The sequence below is a fragment of the Notothenia rossii genome, assembly GCF_949606895.1.
Source record: "Notothenia rossii genome assembly, chromosome: 4".
NCBI lineage: Eukaryota > Metazoa > Chordata > Actinopteri > Perciformes > Nototheniidae > Notothenia > Notothenia rossii.
The window spans coordinates 38259360-38283191 of NC_136902.1; the positions used below are offsets into that span (position 1 = coordinate 38259360).

Here is a 23832-nt window from a genome sequence, read left to right on the forward strand (position 1 = left end):
GAGACATGACACAGTAGAACCATATTCTTCAATCTTTTCATCATGTTAACAAATCATTCTTTAAGACATTTTTATTCAGGTGTGAATAAAGTAGTGATCTCATTTGTTACAATATTGATCACCATTAAAAGGATAGTTTTAGGAACCACTCCATAAGACAAATCTTTATTTGTATGGATAATGTTAAAGGGAGAGCTAGTTCCAGGCCAAATATAGTATTCCAATCTAAAGTATTGATTTCTCCATTGTAGCATAGTTATTACCATAGGAGGGCTTTAGGATGAAAATATGAAATGACTTCTGTTTTTAAATCCTTGATAAAGGAGGGAGTAATTGTTGCATGTTCGGACACCCAGGCTTCCACAAACTGCTAAAGAGTTTAACATTGTTCTTTAAGTAGACCAGAGTTGAAGATAAATAAGTATAATGAGCTATGAAATGCAGAGCTGCACAGATCCTAGTAATGGTTTGACTCAAGATAATAGTTATGTATACAAGTTTCTGAATTCGATCTATTAGATATTGTAATACTAATTAGGTGTAAATGAATTGCAGTAGTAGTAGTACTATAAGGAAGTGAGTTTTGTACCAAGTTTCAGGAAAGATGGGAGGCAGAAGTCCAAATGGAAAGTTAGAACCATCTTGAAAATCATAGTTGAAATCGTGAATGAATAAGGAATGGCGCTCCACATATGACATATTTTTGTAGATAAAGGGAACCCGCCTATGCTGAAATACCTCTGAAAAGACTCTGCAGAGCACGACATGGCCAAAAGACTGAGACCAAATGACCGTTGACCCTGACTGACAGTGTGACAAAAGCACTGTCAATGACTGACCCTGGGGTGTACCTGACCAAACCTGACTTGACAACCAGACAGTGTGAGTGTGAATGAATGCCGGCATGTGATCAGTGTAACTGCATGATTCTAAATCAATAACTAACCAAGCATGTTTTTGGACTATCACATTATTTTGGAGCTCCAAGGGAAACAAAGGTTTCCTAAAAATTCCACAAAAAGGGGAAACCGCACAAGTGACCCGTTTCTAATCTACTTGATGATATTTTACTCCCACAGGAGTTGGCGGTTTGCAAATGTAAAACTCAAACAAAAATCTGAAGATTCTGTTTCTTTTGGGCCTGAAAGACAGAGAGAAACACTTATTTTCACTGAAGTGTTTAGTGTGGAAATAATAATAATGGATCTAAAATTGTAAATAATGTTCGTTATGTCCCTAACCAATATTTACCTGAAAGTTTTTTCCCCCTCCCCATTACTGGATGTTGTTACACATGAGTTCATGTGTAAAAGGGGGGAGTGTGTATAAAGTATAATGTCAACATGGTTGAAAATGTAAAATTCACAATTTAAATGTTTCTTTTAAGGATTGAAAGAAACTTTCCGCCCCAACCCAGATGTTCAAACTGAGCATTGAAGATAGTTTTAGAATTAACCTGCTCCATATCTAGGGATAATATACTGTTTGGTGAATGTTGAGATGTTTCTAAATATTGATTGAATTGTAACAGGTAACACAGAAACAGTGGCCAAGGGACTACTGTGAGAGATGTAATTCCAGAATAGAATACCGCAGAAGTTGACCTGTGATAATGAAGCAATTTTGTAATATTTCAACAGATAGTAGAGTAACTGAGGTTCGAAATGTAGAAAGAACATATTACAGTTAAGCTAAAACATGGTAATGTAATGAGACATCATTTAATTTAGACAACATCTTGTAACTAGCCTGGTAAAGAAGTAAAAGCCATTGACTTTGTTTAGGTCATGATGGGGATATACATTCAATTTAAATTCATAAAGAAAGACATTTGATGACAGTATGTTGGAATTCTGTATTCATTTTTCAGCTTGATAATAGATAGGTAGAAGCAGTATTGCCAGGTGCAATCGATGGGATCTCTGCACACGATCCAAGCAGAGAATGACGTACCTTACAGGACGGACACACTCAGGAAATCATTCACTCTGACAGCATCATGACTTTAGTTGTTTTTGAATCCATAATGAAATTGTATTACATAACGTTAGTGTGTGTCTATACACAAACAGGAATAGTTAATTGTCAGAATTCTCTGAGTTTTTATCAACTTTGGTACTTAAAACAGATAAAGTAATTATCGTAGGTGACTTTAATATTCATGTTGATGAAGATAAAAATAGCCTTACTGTTGCATTTAACTCTATATTAGATTCTGTTGGTTTCTGTCAGAGTGTAAATAAACCAACCCACTGCTATAATCACACTCTTGACCTTGTTCTGACTTATGGTATTGAAATTGAGCAACTATTAGTCGAACCGCATAATCCTGCCTTATCCGACCATTTCTTAGTAACTTTTGAAGTACTGTTACTAGACTACAAAGCATTAGCCAAAAGCTCCTGCAGCAGAAACCTATCCGTTAGTGCTATAGCCAAATTTAAGGAAGAGATTCCACCAATACTTAACTCGATAGCATGTCTGCATGTAAGGGAGGAAACTTATACAAAATGTACACCACCTCAAATTGATCATGTTGTTGATAGTGCTATAGATGCGCTGCGAATAAAATTAGACTCTGTTGCTCCTTTGAAAAAGAAGAAAATAAAACAACATAGATTAGCTCCATGGCATAATGCCGAAACCCGCAAAATAAAGCAAAAGTCGAGACAACTTGAAAGGATATGGCGTTCCACTAAACTTGAAGAATCTCGTTTAATTTGGCATATTACTCTCAATGAATATAAGAAAGCACTGCGTAAAGCGAGAGCAGCCTACTACTCTTCATTAATAGATGAGAATAAGAAAAAGGCAAGATTTCTTTTCAGCACTGTAGCCAGGCTGACAGAGAGCCACAGCTCGACTGAGCCTTCTATTCCCATAGCACTCAGTAGTAATGATTTTATGTGCTTTTTTAACGATAAAATTGTTACTCTTAGAAACAAAATCAATGACCTCTTGCCTTTGACCAGTATAGTGTTATCAACAGCTCCCGGAAACGTAAGTTCTAATATTACACTAGATAGTAAACTAGAATGATTTTCAGCCATAAACCTTGAACAATTAAATTCAATGATTCTCTCTTATAAACCATCAACGTGTATCTTAGACCCGATTCCAACTAAGCTGTAAAAATAAGTTTTTCCATTAATTAGCACTTCTTTATTAAATATTATGAATATGTCTTTATCAGGCTATGTTCCACAATCATTCAAAGTAGCAGTGATAAAACCGCTTCTTAAAAAGCACAACCTCGATTCAGAGGTTTTAGCCAACTATAGACCTATTTCTAATCTTCCGTTCCTCTCAAAAATTCTTGAGAAAGCAGTCGCAAAGCAGCTGTGTGATTACTTAAAAAACTATGATTTATTTGAAGATTTTCAGTCTGGCTTTAAAACACAACATAGCACAGAGACAGCTCTGGTTAAAGTCACAAATGACATTCTAATAGCCTCAGACAAGGGACTTGTCTCTATTCTTGTCTTGCTCGATCTTAGTGCTGCATTTGATACTATCGACCATGATATCCTATTGCAAAGACTAGAGCACTTAGTTGGCATACAGGGAACTGCTTTAGGCTGTTTTAGGTCCTATCTATCTGAACGCTCTCAGTTTGTATGTGTCAACGATGAATCTTCCATGCAAACCAAAGTTAGCCATGGAGTGCCGAAGGGCTCAGTGCTTGGACCTATTTTGTTCACACTATATATGCTTCCGTTAGGCAATATTATAAGGAATCATTCTGTCAACTTTCATTGTTATGCGGATGATACTCAACTATATTTATCAATCAAGCCTGATGAAATTAATCATTTAAATAAAATTCAAGACTGCCTCAAGGACTTAAAAACGTGGATGACCTTACATTTTTTGATGTTAAACACGACCAAAACTGAAGTTATTGTACTTGGCCCGAAGAATCTACGAAACAAATTATCTAAAGATATACTAACTATGGATGGCATTAATTTGGCCTCCAGTGAGACTGTAAGGAATCTTGGTGTTATATTTGATCAGGATTTATCCTTTAACACCCACATAAAATCAATTTCAAGGACCGCCTACTTCCATCTACGTAACATTGCAAAAATCAGGCATATCTTGCCTCAAAACGATGCAGAGAAATTAGTCCATGCATTTGTTACTTCAAGGCTGGATTATTGTAACTCCTTATTATCAGGGTGTACCAAGAAGTCAGTCAAGTCGCTTCAGTTGATTCAAAATGCTGCAGCTCATGTACTAACCAGAGTTAGGAAAAGGGACCACATTACTCTTGTTCTGGCTGCCTTACACTGGCTCCCTATAGAACACAGGATAGAATTAAAAATTCTTCTTCTCGCCTACAAAGCCCTTAATGGGCAGGCGCCATCTTACCTTAAAGAATTCATTATACCCTACTGTCCTACTAGGGCATTGCGTTCCAAGAATGCAGGGTTGTTGGTTGTTCCTAGAGTCTCTGAAAGTACAATGGGAGCCAGAGCCTTTTCTTATCAAGCTCCACTTTTGTGGAATCAGCTTCCAGTTTGTGTTCGGGCGGCAGACACCCTATCCGTTTTTAAGAGTGCGCTTAAGACATTCCTTTTTGATAAAGCTTATAGTTAGGGCTGATTAGATTCAGCCCCTAGTTTTGCTGATATAGGCTTAGTTTGTCGGGGGACATCTTACTTCTTCCTTCTCTCTGTCTATACCTGTGTACTCTCATATTCCGATTAACCCAGCTTCCCCAAATTTCTTTCTTTTTGGTGTCTATATACGCCGGAATCCGGAGTCATGGATGATCCTGCGGTCCTGTGTCATGGATCGCGAGTCCTGGATCGCGAGTCGTGGCTGTGGTCCTGGATCATAAGTCCTGGATGGATATCCTCGTGGATTCATCTTCCTATTATACACACATGCATTTCCAAACATTTGGACTACCTATGTTGCAAATGTATTATCTTTTCAATTTACACACGGCATCTATTGCACGTCTGTCCGTCCTGGGAGAGGGATCCCTCCTCTGTTGCTCTCCCTGAGGTTTCTCCCATTTTTCCCTTTAAACTGTGGGTTTTCTCTGGAAGTTTTTCCTTGTACGATGTGAGGGTCTAAGGACAGAGGGTGTCGTATTGTCATACTGATATTCTGTACAAACTGTGAAGTCCACTGAGACAAATGTAACATTTGTTATATTGGGCTATATAAATAAACATTGATTGATTGATTGATTACCGTAATTTTCGGACTATAAGCCGCACCTGAATATAAGCCGCAGCAGTGGCATACCAATCTCGGTTCCACTTTTACTTTTGCGCGCTACCTGTCTCACTCTTTTCCGGCCTCCAGCTTTTCCTGCTGGAACCCGCCGCTTAAAGGTGGGGGTCCGCGGACCGGCCATAGAGCCCATAGAGTTAAAGGTGTTGGCCGTTAGCTGTAAAAATCCATAGATTAGCCGCACCGTTATATAAACCGCAGCGTCAAAAAATAGGGAAAAAGGCGCGGCTCATAGTCCGAAAATTACGGTATATTAGATTTTAAAAAAGTTTACAAGGTTTTTATTTAGTTCACCAAGAAGATGTTTTTTGTTTGTAACATATGCCAAGTAGTAAGATTCAAATATCAGCAGGTTCTGAATTATTATTCCTCTGTCCCACAACCAACAAGAATGTGGATGGAGATAACTATATCTACTGGAGCCAGCAGAGATTCGTAAATTGCACCAGAGACACAGTAAAAGGATGACACAAACAGTTAGATAAAAACAGACCGATAGAATGGCGCTAGACTTGTTTAAATAAAGACTAATATTTAGCTATTTTTAGATAGTTTAATCCTTCTTATACTTTGTAAAAGAACAAGTGCCTTTACACCAGATACAGTATGAAGATGATTTATGATGTGAAAGGAGGGCGTTAGACGTTTTCCATACCAAGCTAATTGCTGCTATTTTGCGAAGTGACATTAAAGGTTTAAGATAGAAGTTATGCACACATGAAAAACTTCATATTTATGATGAATATGTATTCTTATTTGTATTTTTTACTTTTATGAGTTATGTACCATGCAATGTTCGGATGAAGAACTCATTGATTTCAATATTATTTACATACCTTAAATGGTATGTAAGGAGGGATTGTTAGAAATTAAAATCAATGTTGATATGGCGTAATTTGAATTAAATACACAATTTGATTTAAATCTTTTATTCTGAAAAACCGGAAGTTCTCACTATTAGCTAACACTTTTATTCTGAAAATTCGTCACTTCTGGTTAGCATTTAGCATCTGGCGGAATAATACGATTTCAAACCTTGAACCAAGGTGAAATGACATGTGATGTTGTACACTGAGCACACTCGGATTAGCACTCATTTATTGACGCTGAATAATGTGTAGCAGGGAATGTTTAAATAACCACAGACACCAGAATGATGCAATTTAGCTACAGAAAAAGGCAGGAATTGCATTGGACCCGCCCCTCGACGACGACGGCCAATAGGAGAAGACCTCCGATGACAACAGGAAGAGCAAGCCAAGAATTTACCTCTTCTACCCCCTGACCTGTACTGACCGGTCGTCGGATGTGGAGAGCGCCTCCACTCGCACATTTCATTTTGTACACCACCGCATCTTTTGTGTAATTAAATGCTGTTAACTTTTATAAGCTTCCCTTGACTCTTTTCAGTCTCTCCTGCCTTCAGGGTTCTAGAATTGCTTTCAGCAGTAACGTTAATGTTTTCACTGGTAACGTTAAATAGAAACAGTGAAGTCCATGCAGAAGTGACCACACTTAGGCCTTAGACAAGGCCTTAGAAAGCTTAGTGCAAAGCTGACAGCCCTTTGATGTTGATTAAACTTGTGGGCTATGTTCACTGTTTTCGTGTCCATGATTTCAAATATTCATGTAAATTCACAATGATATTTTGTGTCGTGTACATGCCCGTCACCGTGGGAGGGCCAGGCCCTCCCATTTGACATTCCTGCCCTCCCCCAATAAACACGATTTTTCTTATTTATAAAAATTAAAAATATATATTTGTAATTGTTTTTAATTATAAATACACTGTGAACTTTTATGCTACGATGTATGTGATATCAGATAGTAACTAAAAAGAATCGCAGGCTACATCAAATAAATGCATGTGTCTGTTGTGATTTGTGATTCGTCCACATTTAGACCAATCACAGCGTCACAATCTGCCGCCTAGTCTGGATTTGTTTATTGGTTATTGTGCATTCTGTAGACTCCCATTTCTTCTTTGAATTACAAAGTGGACATCAGAAATTGGCTTAAAAGGTTTAAGGATTTATTAAAACGAAATAGCGATGAAAGAACTGCAGCCGATAGTGCTGCTGGTGACCCTGCACCTGCTGCAGCAGCACGCCTTAATGTCACAAGCTTGACCTCGGCAAACCCCGGGGCTGAGTTACCGAGCCCAAGCCTTGACTCATCAAGGCGGCCGCCACCAACGCTGTCCTCCGAGGCACGGCTCCTTGTGCCCCTACCATCACCACCTGCGTTGCCACACACCCTGTACCACACCCGCCAGCATCCTCCTCCGTGCCGGTGCCTCCACTACAGACGCTACCTTGTAGCACATCAACAGGTAGGCTACTATTGGGCCAGCAACTGATCAAAGACCAACAGCCCCAGGTGATTTTGGGGTTAATAAACCCAACCAGGTGAAACTGGATCGTTATCCAGGGAGATTGTTTTCAGGAAAGAAGCTCACTTTTGCCGCTGCATGGTACAACAACAGACCATGGCTTGAATATTCGTTAAAAGCAGACGCAGCCTTTTGTTTCCCCTGTAGACAGTTTAAAGTAGGCTAAATACGTCTTCATCTGATGCAGCTTTTACTGTCAAAGGTTTTTGCGACTGGAAACACGCATTACAGACTGATAAAGGACTGATAAGGCATGCCGCATCAAAAGAACACATTTCATGTGAGAGTTTGTGGAGAGAGAGACAGATACGCCGGGAAACAAATAAAGAAATTATTACTTTGGTGCAGATCAGCTGGCACGGAACCATTATTACGTGTCAGCTGTCGTTGATATTATAGCTTTTTTAGCTGTCAACCAACTCCCTCTCAGAGGTGACCACGATTCACTCCACAGCATGTCCGAGTCAGGCAGTGGGCTCTTCCTATCACTGTTTGAGTATACGCTGCACAAAGATACAGAGTTGGCCAAAATAATGTTCTAAGTTAGTGAAAGGATGCACCTGCAGTGCATAGGAAAATAAACCATGCCCAAGGTGGGCTAAACAGTTCATCGTCTCCGTCTCTATACTATTTCTCTCCGAGTGCAACGATGAGGAAGCTGCCATCCTTAACCAGTGTGCCTTGCTGGTGATTTACCAGTGTTTGTGCTGCCACGCACACAATGTTTCAACAGTGGTTTCTATGTTGCCCTTTATTTGTGTATGTATTTGCGATACGCAATGCTGTTGGCCTTGCTGTTTGATATATATTGTGCCGCAAGCGGCAACACATGACTGTTTTGTGTGCCCTCCCATGAAAATCATATGCCCTCCCTTCAGATTTCTTCTGGCGCTGGGTCTGGTCGTGTAGGATGTGGCGTTCCAGTGGCTCCTGACTGACATCATTTAACTGAACTACATAGATGCAGAGGACCCTAAGGAGAGTTGGCATATACTGTACTCTGAGCTGCTGTTTCACTTTGAAAACCCGAGAGTCTTCACCTCACTTTTTGATGTCACCGCTCAAGTTATCCACACATTGCCTCTAGTTACTGTGTGAGAGCTTTTTATGGTTATTCAACAGGATATTTAATGGTTTATTGCATGGTTGAATGGTTGTGGACTTCAGGAAGAAATCACCCGATTTTTCTCCTTTTTGGTCAGGTATTGATGGATGCTTGTTGAATTGTCTTTCAGAGAACAAAATCCTAAAATAAGATAAGATGGTACTTTATTGATCCCAATTTGGGAATTGTTTGTATTACAGCAGCATAAGAAGACAAAGCAATATACAATGCAAATTAAAAGACTAGAAATAATCAAGAGAGTAGAAAATATACATGTTGAATTTAACAAGGTATTATATATACAAATATATATATATATATATATATATATATGCATAAATATATCACAGAAGGAATATTAGATATTGAATATATATATTATATATAATATATATAAAAATAACTAGAGATAATATTCATTGTAAGTCTGTGTAGGATCAGACCACAGGCAATGTTACCAACACCACAGGAAACCAGCCCAACCCACCAACCAGCACAGACAAGGTTAGAGAAAAGTACCAGTCATATCAGTCAAATAATATCAGTCATTTCATATTAGTAACTCCAGTAGAACATGAAATATTCCTCCATGAGTATGCAAGATCAAGTAAATAAATGTCAAGTTTCAACTGATTAGAGTAACGTTACAGATGACCTGTTTTTAACGTTTCTATAATCCTACCTTCCACACCTGCAGGATGAACCTGATGACATCATCACCTATGCCTCCATCAACCAGTCAGTCAACATGAGACTGCTCCAAAAGCTGATATAAGGGAAGCTTTTGCAGTATGAGTATACAGCACAACTATGTCATCCCCATGCTATCCACTGTCTAAAGCTTTATTATGTTCTCAGACGGATGATACTGTGGTGATCTATGCCTCGGTTAACACCTCAGCCAGAGGGCAGCAGCCAGAGGGGGACCCTGCTGACTACAAGGCCATCCGCATTATCTATGAAAAACTGGTATTATTCACAATAATTTGAGTTGATAAAACACTGAAACACAACATTAGGTGATAATATATGTATTATGGATTTACAATCAGTTATAAGGGAACGCTCAATGTTGACCGGGAAGGCACAGGTAGTTAACAGGAAACAAATACACAAGGGGGGTACACCTTAGGTGCTTGTTAGTTTGTTGTTATAAATTATAAACTGAGGATTTGACCGCGTCGCTATGGTTGATACTTTTAGAAACAGGCTTTTATATAAAATCTTGAAGTATTATACAAGTAAAACTACATTTAGCTTTTAATTGTAGAATAAATACAGTCTTCCTTTGAAGATGTATAAGTCAGGTGTCTTGAGTAGTCAACATTATCTACAAATCATTGTACATATTTGTAAATATTATTTTCCACTTGTTACCATTGTGAGTCTATTTCTATGCAGCTCTGTGTGATTTTGCGGCTACAATTCAGGCTAATACGCTACCGGAGGTGGACTAAGTACTCAGATATTGTACTTGAGTAAAAGTAGAAGTACTCAGATCTTGTAGTGAAAGTAGAAGTACTCAGATGTTGTACTTGAGTAAAAGTAGAAGTACCAGAGTGTAGGAATACTCTGTTACGGTAAAAGTCCTGCATTCAAAATGTTCCTCAAGCAAAAGTAGAAAAGTATTATCATCAAAATATAGTGAAAGTAGCGACAGTAAAAGTAGTCATTGTGCAGATTGGTCCATTTCAGAATAATAGATATGATATGTTTTATAATGATTGACCATGAAAGTGTTCTCAAAGCTGGTAAAGGTGCAGCTAGTTTGATTGACTTTGTATACTGCAGGGTAGCGTGGATTTACTCCAGGTGGAACTAAAGTCTGATTTAACACTCGATGATATTTCACATCATTCACATCTGTAAAGTAACTAAAGGTATTAAATACATGTAGTGGAGGAAAAGTACAACATTTACCTCTGACTTATGTTTACTGCCAACCTAAAAGTACCTCAAAAATAGTAATCAATAATGTATTGAAAAGTTATTTGGCTGATTGTTTTATATTGGCTCAGCCACGTTATATGGGAGGCCCAGTCTACTTACAGATCACTCAGGTCACTCATTTTGAAATATTAAACTTATTTTGTTTTCTTTAATTTTTCATCCTCGTGTAGAATGCTATTATGAAATTGGTTGTTTATAGTTTATAGCATAAAGAACATCTGATTTAATGTGAGGTAGGGAAATAATTATTTGAGTATGTGTATAATATAAATATGTAATTTACAACAGCTGTAAGATGCTTGAAAATGCACCTTGAAAATGCACCTTGAAAAGTGCTTGAATTTGACTTTTGACTTTGGAAAAGGTGTAAGAACCCTGAATATGTGTGTCATTTCGAATCCAGCCAATTTAAGGACTTTCCAGTGAATCATAGTGTCCTTTTTCCCTGTTTTTTGTTCCACCCCAGATGCACCAGGGATCGAGCTGATTACTGCCAATTTGGAGGAGGATTGTTGTCCGGTGATTGACTGTCACTCATTGAACTGTACTGGCGTGGTATGTTTTGATTTGACTTAGTAATACACTGTATATATATCATCTGAAACACACACACACACACACACACACACACACACACACACACACACACACACACACACACACACACACACACACACACACACACACACACACACACACAGTAGTTTACATATTAAAATGTGTGTTTCATTTAAGGTCTGTACTGTAATTCTAAAAAAAAGGAATCATTAAATGTTTTGTTTAGATTGTACTTCTATAGGTTTAACATTACATACTGTCTTTAAACATTAAATCTAACAAACACTGTAAGCTAAAGTTTGAAATGATTTAAACTGTTTGAGCTGTTTACAGCACTTGCTTCCAAAATAAAATTGCTATTTTACAAACTTGAGCAAGTGTTAGCACTTTATTGAAGGTGTTTGGTCTTCTGTGAAATAACAGTGTTTCTCTGCTGAGTTTTTAGTGGGTCAATTTATTGAAGGTGTTTGACCGTAATAATTTAGGATAAAACTGTAAAATAACAGTATTTCACTGCTGAACTATAGAATTTCTACACCAATCCTGTACTGTTCTCCAGAACAATTTTATAGAAAACAATAGCAATTTTCTATAGGATTCTATAGATTATTTTGTGGAATCTATAGTAAAATTCATATATGAATTCTATAGAATATTTGCCACTATCCTGCAGTATATTCTACAGAAATTCTATAGAAACATCAATAGATCTTTCTATAGATTATTTTGCAGAATCTATCGTAAAATACATAGGTAAATTCTATAGAATATCTGCAAATATTCTATAGTATTCTTCAAAGAAGTTCTATAGAAATTTCCACAGGTTCTACAGAATATAGGTCACTTTCTATAGTATTCTACAGAATGGTATTCTACAGAAAAGTTTATAGAAAGCATCCATGGGGTTTTCTATAGGATTCTATAGATTCTTTTCTACAAAAAAAACATCTACACAGTATATATTTTCTTTACATTACATTACATTACATTGCATGTAGCTGACGCTTTTATCCAAAGCGACTTACAATAAGTGCATTCGACCAGGAAGATACAACCTTTAAGAAAACAGAATCATATAAGTACATCAGGTTTCATAGAGCCAAACATTTCAAGTGCTACTCAACTGGCATTTAGAAAGCCAGCCCTTTATTAGTATATAAGTGCTTTGTTAGTAATTCTATCGCTCGAAGTGGAGTCTAAAGAGATGAGTTTTCAGTTTGCGTCGGAAGATGTGTAAGCTATCTGCTGTCCTGATTTCAATGGGGAGCTCATTCCACCATTTTGGAGCCAGGATAGCAAACCCACGTGTTTTTGCTGACGGGAACTTGGGTCCCCCTCGCAGTGCGGGTGCAGCGAGCTGTTTGGCTGATGCAGAGCGGAGTGCACGTGCTGGGGTGTACGGTTTAACCATGTCCTGGATGTAGGAAGGGCCAGATCCATTCGCAGCATGGTACGCAAGTACCAGTGTCTTGAAGTGGATTCTAGCAGTTACTGGAAGCCAGTGAAGGGAGCGGAGGAGCGGTGTGGTGTGGGAGAATTTGGGAAGGTTGAAGACCAGACGAGCCGCTGCATTCTGGATGAGCTGCAGAGGTCGGATGGCACATGCAGGTAGACCAGCCAGGAGGGAGTTGCAGTAGTCTAGGCGTGAGATGACGAGAGCCTGGACCAGAATCTGCGCTGATGTCTGGGTCAGCTGGGGACGTATCCTCCTGATCTTTAGTACTATAGAATTCTATAGATTATTTCCCAGAATCTATAGTAGAATTCTATAGATTATTTCCCAGAATCTATAGTAAAATCTCTATAGTATATCCGCAAAAATCCTGTAGTATTCTACAGAAAATTTCTATAGAATTCGTCCATAGATTTTTCTATAGTATTCTATAGATTATTTCCCAGAATCTATAGTAACATTTCTATAGTATATCCGCAAAAATCCTGTAGTATTCTACAGAAAATGTCTATAAAATTCTTCCATAGATTTTTCTATAGTATTCTATAGATTTTTTTGCGAAGGGACCCCACGTGGTGTAGAGGGGTCGTGACAGTGGTGTTCATGATATATGATTAAAAAAAACATTGAAACATTAACATGAATTAATTCAATATTCATGAAATCAGAGTAGACATTGACACATTGTGAGATGCATTTCACTAAGTTCTTTCAACTGGAGTAGGTTTCACCATTGGACTTGTCTGTGTGAACATCCATTGATCTACCCGATTTTCTGCTGATGCTCCTTGTCTTGTCTTTATCAAATAAATAAAAAGACATGTGCATATACATTTTTTAAATGTGCAAGCTGATGGAAAACACAAATCAGCAATTACAAAAATACCAGAGATTAATCCATTTATTTCACACAAACATTCTGAGAGAAATTCAGTCTGACTTGACTCACAGGTGAGCTTTTCCTTTGGACCTCATGTACCAGTGTATCATCCAAGGTGGACTGGTCCATTCTACACATACAAGTGTAAGACATGCATAGCATATTCCATAATTACACACAGACTATTGTGTATCAGCACACTTATGCCGTTGTAGCCAAAATCTGGTTCATTCTCTATCAATGAGCAAAACAAATTGTACCACACCGGTGTTGTGCTTTATACAGTCGTTTTGCGCAAGCGACAATATTTAAACAATGTCATGTGCATTCTGAGAAATGTTAACAACAAAATGATTACCTGATTGGTGCTTTTGACTCTTCTTTAGTTTGTCTACAAACTCTGTAAAAAACTTGTACAAAAGTTGCATATGTTAGGATATTTTTGACACATCTCTCTCCATTTATAATAGACAAATGACCTGAACTCTTGTGCATTGCTGACTTAATTTGATCCAAACTAATTCAATATTTGAATATCCCATGGGAAGCAGTGTTGGGTGCATGGGCGTCGCAGCCATTATATGAGGGTGGGACAAGTCCCCCCCACTTTTTGAAATTATTAGTTTAGACCCCCCCATTTTTACCATGTGGAAAGTCCGTGAATCGGTCTATCCACTCGCCGCATTTTGTAGAGCGCTGTGTCAGTGCTTCACTATCAAATCCATTCCACTTGCTTATTGAGAGAATGCACAAATCAATGAAGCTCCGTACCATGTTTTCACTGGTACTTTGTACAAAGGCAGATTCTCACATAGCGCGCATGTTCAAGGAGTGTTGTCATAGTTGGACAGCTCAGATCTGTATGGGGTGTGACTTGAGACAAAGAACAGAGAACTAAGCTGACTTAGCGGAGAACTAACGTTTCAACGTGCGCCAACGCCTCCATCAATTTTGAATGGGTTGACGCAGCGCCATATAGACTGAGAGTTACGTCATCTCCGTTCACTCCAATGGACCACTTTTTTACAGCAATGGCGGATCGTGGAGCCTCTCAATCGTTCCCCGGAAGTTAGCGCCAAGGCTAGCAGAGCTGTAGAGTTGCAGCATAATAGACCGTTCGTGACGGACTTTTAAAGGTAAGAAGAAGTTTAAAGATTTATATTGCGGATATTATCACAACATATGATTCAAATTAACATGTTTATTAAAGGATGTCAGTGGATTATCCCTAAATTAGTAGATTTAGGGAACGTTTACAGATAACAGATTAAGCCACCGGATCAAGTTAGCAGCACACGTTGAACAGCCTTTTAATTGTAAATTCCGTTCTCTTAATGTCATTTCGTCCAACGTTGTTGAATTAGAGAAGAGGGGCTTCTAAACGGGATTGTATGCGGGGGTGGAGGGAGTTAAATATTAGATAAATATAAAGTTTGGTGCGTGTAAGAGTGAGTGTTTTTAGCAGAGCCATATTGTGTCCTTGTGATTATGTTGATTATTACCTGTCTGTATTATGTTGCAGCTCAGCTGATTTTGGATTGATGGCAAAGGGAGAGGGACTTAAGTGAGAGTGAAAACACAAGGTACATTTAATACTACTGTTTTTTATAAGTAAGCATACTAAACATGTATTCTATCACTGTATTATATCAGTAATCTTGTTAGTAAACTACTGTATGGCAGGTGGAGGGGCAGTGATGTTACAGGTGGAGGAGCAAAACTGCAAGACTGCAAACTCACAAGACAGAGAAATCAAAGTTTGTTCTCCAGAGAAGAGGTTGATTTCACTTACATTTTTTATTTCATATTTTCTAAAGATGTGGAAATGGCAAAAAAAATAACTTGAGAGCTGTAACCAAGACAACTGTAACAACATGAGTAGAGAGCCACCAAGGTTTTTCAAGTCCCTCTCTTACTCCATTTTGCCAACCCAAACTTCCAGGTACATGACGGGACACTGAAGTATTATTTGAATTATTTGAAGTATTAAAGTAACGTGTTATGGCAGGAAAGTTCAATCTGGTATATTCATTTTAATGTCACCTTATATAGAATGTGTGTTAAACTTGTGATTTCTGCATTGAGTGACTTCTGCCTAGCAGATACCAAGAAGAGGCCCCTAGGGTCTTTCTGTTAATTATCAATAGTCCTTGCAATTAACAGGGGAATTCCCAGATACATTTTCAGATATAAGACAGTTAAAGTCTTGTAGAATTAATGATTTATCTCCTACAGACCCCAAAAGAGGCCTTGAGAATTGAGTCAAACAGTTACCGAGGCCATAGTCCTTTGTTCTCATTTTTAAATGTATTCATTCCAGAGAGCTGACTTTGGGGTGAAGGGAAGTTCCGGGAAGCCATTAAGCCACAAGAAAAAATTAACTTAGGTTGGTTGACTGATTCGGTGACTGTCATGGGACGATGGCGTTTGGATATTTACAAATATGGCTTTCATAGAGAAAAATAGGTGACTGTTGTGTGATAAGATACATGATAGGATGTGTGTGTGTGTTGAAGATGTTTAGGGGGAATGAGTATGTGTCCTGTCAAAGAGTCCTCTGTCATGACTCCAAATCATTGATTGGGGGATCTGCCTGAGGGCAGAGGGACAAACACACACACACACACACACACACACACACACACACACACACGCACAGAATCAACAGATGGAATCAACAAACTGCTGACTCAATACCTGGGGTCCCGCCCAGAAGTGAAACCGACCAATGGAACACTGCCAACTCACTGGCTAGCTCGCTCAGAAGTGAACTCGCCAATAAAAAATAGCTAGGGAAGAGCAAGCGATAAAACTCCTCCCCACCTGTGTATAAATGTTGTGATCATTTTGAAGATCGGCGCTCTTGTTTTTGACTGGCCGTTCGTGAGAGGTGTCTCACACGGTGGTAGAACCTGAGCCCGGAGTACTCTGCAGAGTGCTTCGTGATTAGGTGATTGGGTGATGTATTGTATGTTTTTGCCATTAAAGCGGATTATTGTTTAACCCTTATCCTGGCTGCTTTGACTTTTCCTCCTTTTAAAACAAACTCATAGAGGAACGGCGCGAAGCAGAGATTCTGCCTCAACAAATGGTGACCCCGACGTGATGACGTCATGAGGTGGCGACGTGAGTAGGTTTTTTTTAGAGGAAAATCAGCAGCCAGCGGACGAATGGTCCGGAGAAGAGGCCTAGAATAATCTCTGACAACTAAAACGAGGATCCTACAATTGAAAGGTGAGCAGACGAGCCTGTTTCTATCGAAGGTCTGTAATTGGCTAAACTAAATGTTAGAGTTGTCAGAGACATATTCCGGTGTCATAGTTGTTGAGGTGGAATATACAATACATATTTTAGATAGGTAGGAAAGTTATATAAAATAAAAGTGAATCAACGAGGTGTGGTGTGTAAGAAGACGGTGAAAGGCCCCGTACTTTTTTCAAAAGTAGACGGCTAAGACTCGTTGGGGGATGTTCAGTGGCTGTTTTCAGACGCGATCCGGAACAAATCAGAATAACAATTATTAGGTTCATAGGAATCAAAGTTGAGTTATATGTAAAAATCCAAGAGGAGAAAACGCAAACTTTGAAAAGCCATTTGAAACTAACGGATCTCGCTATCTCTTGTTCTGTTGGGTTTAAACTCCCATTCTGTTGAAAGAAATATCGCATCTTAAAAGCTGGACAGACAGTGAGGAGGATATATTTCTTGTGAATAAATAGAATATATTATTGAACATGAAACAGCCTTAGTCAGATGAATAGATACAAAGTCATAATAGAGGGAGAATTTGAACGAGAGGAGCGTGAGTTAAGAGCTTACGAGAACAGTGGGTTCAAGCAGAAAAATTGAATAAAAGGATAGCAGAAGTGTTAATTGTTGAAAGAAGCCCCCGTTCTCCTAAAAAGGCTGAGAGCTGCAGCGGGGGAGAGAGGGGGGTGTCAGTATTTGTCTGTGAGAGTCCCCCCCCCCTTTTTCCTCTCGAGAGCAGCAGCGGCCCGGAGTGTGTCTGCTTGCTTTTTTCTCTAATGCCTGAAGTTGGAAGGAAAGACATAGAAAATTAACAGATCAATGTGTGACTTGAAGTGTTAGATATATGGAAATAAATAAGAAACAATGATTTGCTGCTATTTAAACATAGTCCTTGAGAACTGATTGATACCGTTGCATTGCATTGTGAATTTCATGGTATTTGTCATTAACTAAGGATTGTACTTCAAAGAAAAATTATATTACATACAGTAACCTTAGGAGAAAGTAAAAAGAGATTTACTGAGTATATGAAGTACATTAAAGTTAAGGTTTTATTCAAATTAAATATAATAGGTAGATTTTTCCACCTAGAATAAGACATGGAAAGAGGAGAATTTGTTAGACATGAAATAATGAACTCACTGGAGGAAATATATATTGTAATGTTATTTAGGAGTTGTTATCATATACAGTTACTCTCAGTTGATGGTTGTTTAAAGTAGATAGGAAACTGAAAACGTAAACAATCCACCAGAATGGTGTTTTTAAGTTTATGAAGAAAGAGTAGAAAGTAAAAAGAAGGTTTTTGTAAGTTTGTCAATCAGAGGGAATCTGTTAATGTTTAAGAATGACAGAGTTCCTGCACGAGGTTTTGCTCCAGCCATCTCACACGGTTACACAAAGGGGCTGCAGGGCGCAGAGAGGAAGAGAGAGAGAAAAGTCAGATGGTTTGAAAAGTATAGAGAGATTAAAGGTTATATAGAGTTACTACTATTCTGGAAAATGTCATATTGTTTTGTGAGTAACATAAAATAAGAATATATTTACTAGATATAAGAACAACAGGCTTATCTAGGTTAACAGAAAATTGCTACTAACCAGTTTCAGATGCAACTATCCTGTCTTTGTTCTAAAGAGAACATACGTTACATTTACAATTAATATTAAGAAAAGTTCACAATTAAAGACCGTTTGAGATTAATAGGACGAGTTTGTCATAAACATCCGTGCTTAGATGGAATAAAAGTGTTGAGATGTTCTCAAAGGAGGAGTTTTCACAATGTTTTTTTGTTTTTATTGAACAAATTAAGTAATAAGGACAGAAAACTGTTCCGTGATGATTTATTTAGGTTTCAGCTTTAGTAATAATGAAGATTACATTTTGTAATAATTCCTTTTAGGTGTTCCAAAAATATATTCATTAACTGTAGTCAGATTACTTGTTTTAAATATATAGCGCTGAATACAGTTAGTTTTGTATTCTGTTACAAATCTAACCATGCTTGTAACACAAATTAGATAAACAATTTGAAAAAGAATAGAATAAGCAAGTAGATAAAAGATGAATCTATAGTGGTTAAGAAAGGTGTCTTTGTTTTGCCTATTAACTTAGAACTGAAGTAATGAAGAATAGGAAGACTGTTAACATTAATGGGTTTAACATTCACATGTTTCAGCATTCCTGACCATATAGACACTCAGCTGTTTTGTTTTGTCACCCGCTGGGGGAGAGATTTACATTGAGTTTTTCTCTAGTAGCTTATTTGCTGTGATTACAGCAGCATTGGATAGTTGTGCGCCACCTTTGGGTTGTACTCTGAATTAGTGTGTTGGTGAAAAGTTGCTCATTACAGAAACAGAAGAAGTGTGCAAAGAATGCATCTCTGAGGAGGTATTGACAGTTTGCTTGTGCCTCGTTGTCAAGGCAACAGTGGTGTGAAGAGGTACTGCAGTTTTTGGGGATTTCTGCTGTACAGACGACAACGTGTGTCTGCTGATTGTATCACATTGATCCAGAGTTCCCCTCCCCCTCAGGACATCCCAAGGCCAGAGAGAGTTTCCTTGGAGCCCACTGACCAGGGCCGGTTCTAGCTTTTTGGGGACCCTGCCACTGGCTACAGCTGAAGAGGACAATGAATCACTGACTGTTCTCAATATGACAAGTTCTTGAGACAGGCTGGTCTCAGTCTGTTCAGACTCTGAAGAAAACATGCAATGATTTTACAGCATAACTGTGCAAGAGTTTATCAGAAGGCGGTGTAGAACGATATGCTTAGTGTTTAGGAAGGGAGGCTGATGTTTAATGATGGTCTGGAATACTAAAAAGATTAAAGTTTAATATCCTTGTTTGGCAAACAAGACATCTGATTATTATGTCACACATGATAATCTTGACATAGTGACTAGCTATGGGTAAACGTGTGGACATTATACCATTATTATCATGAACTAAAAATAAATAGGGAAATAGTATCTGGTTAAAGATGAATGGATTTCATATCCTAGAGAGGATTAGTTATATTGTGAATACTTCACAAGGTATTTACTAATGTATTTTGAAGAACACATAACAAGAACACAAGTCCAGTTTTGTTTTGTTTCTAGATTAAATTGTCCATTAAAAAACTGTTCAGCTTAGGTCTAGCTTTAGACTTTGATAGTAAAAGAGTATTTAGGCTTATTTTTGTATATCTGACATTTTTTAAATATGTTGGATATTCACTAGATAGAAAGATGGCATTACTCTCCATTTGTTGAGAACATTTCTGAAGATTAAATATTTTTTTCATTCCTAATATTCCTATTTAGGATGTAATTTTAGAGTAACAAGGCTGATGCTGAAATTGGAAAATATGTTAGTGGTTTGCATGATGTACAAAAAAAGGTTTTGTTTGTTCAACCACCAGTTAAACCTGAAACAGTAATAATGATTGATTTGGCCAAAGCTTAGTTTAACATCCTGATGTAAAATTATGAGGTATGTTCACTTCTAAGGGTAAACAAATTGATACAATTGATTATTGTTATTATTATTGATTAATTTGGAATATTAATTCAAAAGTGAGTTTTCTGCAAGTTCACTTAAGAATGCCTTGCATGAACATTTGTCAGGTATTGTGTTTCCTAGGGGCGGTATATTAATAAAGTGTATTGATAATTTGTTTGTTAAACATCTGAAGAAAATGGTGCTGCGAACACGAGAAAAACTTTGTTGCATTGGTTGACATCAACACAATGATGTCACTAGTACAACTCCAGCTAGTAGAATATTAAAGTCTCTGCAGAGCACGACACATGGCCAAAAGACTGAGACCAAATTACCTTTGACCCTGACTGACAGTGTGAGTGTGAATGTATGTCTGCATGTGATCAGTGCAACTGCATGATTCTAAAACAATGACTAACCAAGCATATTTTTAGACTAACACATTATTGCGGAGCTCCAAGGGAAACGAGAGGTTTTCCTAAAAAAAATTGACATGTTTCTAATATTGATTAAGTTATAACAGGTTACACAGATGTAGAATCAATGGCCAAGGGGCTACTGAGAGGTAATTCCAGAATGAGAATACCAGAGAAGGTGAACTGTGATAATGAAACAATTTTGTAATATTTCAACAGGTATTAAAGTAACTGAGGTTTGAAATGTAGAAAAAACATATTACAGTTAAGTTAAAACATAGTAATGTATTGAGATAGAATTTAATTTAGACAACATCTTGTAACTAGCCTGGTAAAGAAGTAAAAGCCATAGACTGTTTAGATCATTATGGGGATGTACATTTAATTTAAATTCATAATAGAAAGACATTTGATGACAGTATGTTGGATTTCTGTATTCATTTTTTCAGCTTGATAATATCTAAGCACTGACAAGTAGAAGCAGTATCACCAGGAAATTATTCACTTTGTCAGTGTCATGATTTTAGTTGTTTTTAATCCATAACATTAGTGTGTTTCTTTATCAGAAACATTAGCAGTTCATATTATATTTATATTTTAAATAGGATTTCATTTAAAAATAACACAGATGCTTGTCAGAAATTCAGAGCTATTGAAATATGTTGTTTAGTTCACCTGAAGATGTTGGGGTTTATTTTGTTGACACCGGCCAAGTATTAGGATTCTGAAGTGGCACTGGCAGATAGGAGGTCTGCAACTAATTTAGAAAACCTGTTCACAGACGGCTGTTGTTTTAAGACACCCCACCGACAGGCTCTAAGCGGCCTAGCAGTGTTGGGTCAAACACCTGAGGGCCCAGGAGCCCTGAGCGTAGACTGGAGGGGTGGGTATTAGATTTTCCACACAGGTTGCTGACGCCAAAGGGGGACTGGGAGCAGGAGGCCGACACAGCGGAGTTCGTCTGGCTGAAGGTCATCAGGCCTACGTGGCTCAACTCCGGCCCCCACTGAGTGACCCAGAGGACATCTCATGCTGTCCGCCTAGGAGAAAAGGGGGACATCGGGTACTACTGGAGCCAGTGTGCGGCGAGGAAATCACCTGGAAGGACCCAGAAACATCAGGACGGATCTGGCTATCGTCAACGAGGACATCCCTACAGCAGACGACTCGGAAGCTGTCATCAGCGGACTGGAGGAGAAGGACCTCGCGGACATCCCTACAGCAGACGGCCCAGAAGTCGCCGTCAGCAGTCTGGGGGACATCACGAGAAAGCAGAGGAGTCTACTTCTCTCTGATCAGATTAATCAGTTCCACCTTTGAAGGAAAGGCCGCATCTCCCCCGCCCTATCAGCTGCCCTTGTTGGCGTATTCCTTTGAGGGGGAGGGGGGCCCTGAGGATTCAACAACACGCAAGGATGCTGCTTTCTGGCACTCAGGCTCTCACTCTAATAGTTCCTTCACTGACATGAAAAGTTGTGTTCTGTTCCCAAAGGTTTAATGTAGGGGGACAGACACAGTAGCAAAGAATGACAGTAGTTGTGTTTCAAATGTCTTATGTGAGTTGGTCTTGTGGGGCGAGACCAAAAGGGGGAATTGAAGTATTATTTGAATTATTTGAAGGATTAAAGTAAAGTGTTATGGCAGGAAAGTTCAATCTGGTATATTCATTTTAATGTCACCTTATATAGAATGTGTGTTAAACTTGTGATTTCTGCATTGAGTGACTTCTGCCCAGCAGATACCAAGAAGAGGCCCCTAGGGTCTTTCTGTTAATTATCAATAGTCCTTGCAATTAACAGGGGAATTCCCAGATACATTTTCAGATATAAGGCAGTTAAAGTCTTGTAGAATTAATGATTTATCTCCTACAGACCCCAAAAGAGGCCTTGAGAATTGAGTCAAACAGTTACCGAGGCCATAGTCCTTTGTTCTCATTTTTAAATGTATTCATTCCAGAGAGCTGACTTTGGGGTGAAGGGAAGTTCAGGGAAGCCATTAAGCCACAATAACAATTAACTTAGGTTGGTTGACTGATTCGGTGACTGTCATGGGACGATGGCGTTTGGATATTTACAAATATGGCTTTCATAGAGAAAAATAGGTGACTGTTGTGTGATAAGATACATGATAGGATGTGTGTGTGTGTTGAAGATGTTTAGGGGGAATGAGTATGTGTCCTGTCAAAGAGTCCTCTGTCATGACTCCAAATCATTGATTGGGGGATCTGTCTGAGGGCAGAGGGACAAACACACACACACACACACACACACACACACACACACACACACACACACACACACACACACACACACACACACACACACACACACACACACACACACACACACGCATAGAATCAACAGATGGAATCAACAAACTGCTGACTCACTACCTGGGTTACGAGTTTTTGTTGTACCCCACAGCATGACGGAAGCCTGCTGGAGAGGGCCTGAGCTTCTTTCTCCAAGACACCCACTGCGTTGGGGAGCTGCATGAGGGAGGGACCAGTCTTGGTCCTAAATAGTTCCTCAATCTGGTGAATGAAGTCAAAGGCTTCTTGGGAGGGACGACAAAGAGCACCTGCATTGAAGTCTTTCAAGTCCACTAACAAGCTGTTGTCACCAGAAGGACTCTCATCATGGTGCTCTGTTGCAATTTTGCATTTTTCACAGATGCTGGCAAACTTGATGATTTTGTGGACGATGTAGCCTGCAAGATGGAAGAGAATACATTTCGCAGTGTTTGTGAGGTCAGGTGCAGCTGCTCTGTTCACCGCCATCAGCTGTTCCACTCTAACTGATGGAGTGATTTTTGGCTCCCCTGTGTCCAGGAAGTCTGCCAAAAAGCTACTGTGGTCTACCTGATAGCTCCCAGAGCTGATGGTGGTGAGGAACTGCCCCACAGATATGATTCTCAGTGCATGATGGAATTCCACTGGAGTTGGGATAGGATTTTTAGACCTCACACAGCTGAATGTATTTTCAAGGCAGTCTTGTGTGAACCTTGACGTTAACACAAACCTGTGTCCTTGTGTAAGCATCTCCTCTTGTATGGCCAATATTGATGTTGTTGCCATTATCACCCCTGTTTGA

The 23832-nt window shown here is 38.7% G+C and overlaps 1 protein-coding gene across 5 annotated transcripts in view; it reads left to right on the forward strand.

The window, feature by feature from the left end:
* Positions 1–9139: 9139 nt before the first annotated feature.
* The window catches only part of LOC307035777 (uncharacterized protein), a 54209-nt gene continuing 39516 nt past the window's right edge, over positions 9140–23832 (forward strand). For 2 of the 5 annotated variants that reach the window (XM_079675478.1, XM_079675479.1), the window contains exons 1-4: positions 9140–9716; positions 11164–11252; positions 14618–14724; positions 15111–23772. The gene's annotated coding sequence lies outside the window, so the exon portion shown is untranslated. Of the gene's footprint in view, positions 9717–11163; positions 11253–14440; positions 14725–15110; positions 23773–23832 lie in introns of those variants that run through there. The other 3 variants (XR_013807185.1, XR_013807186.1, XR_013807187.1) reach the window with 2 other exon arrangements.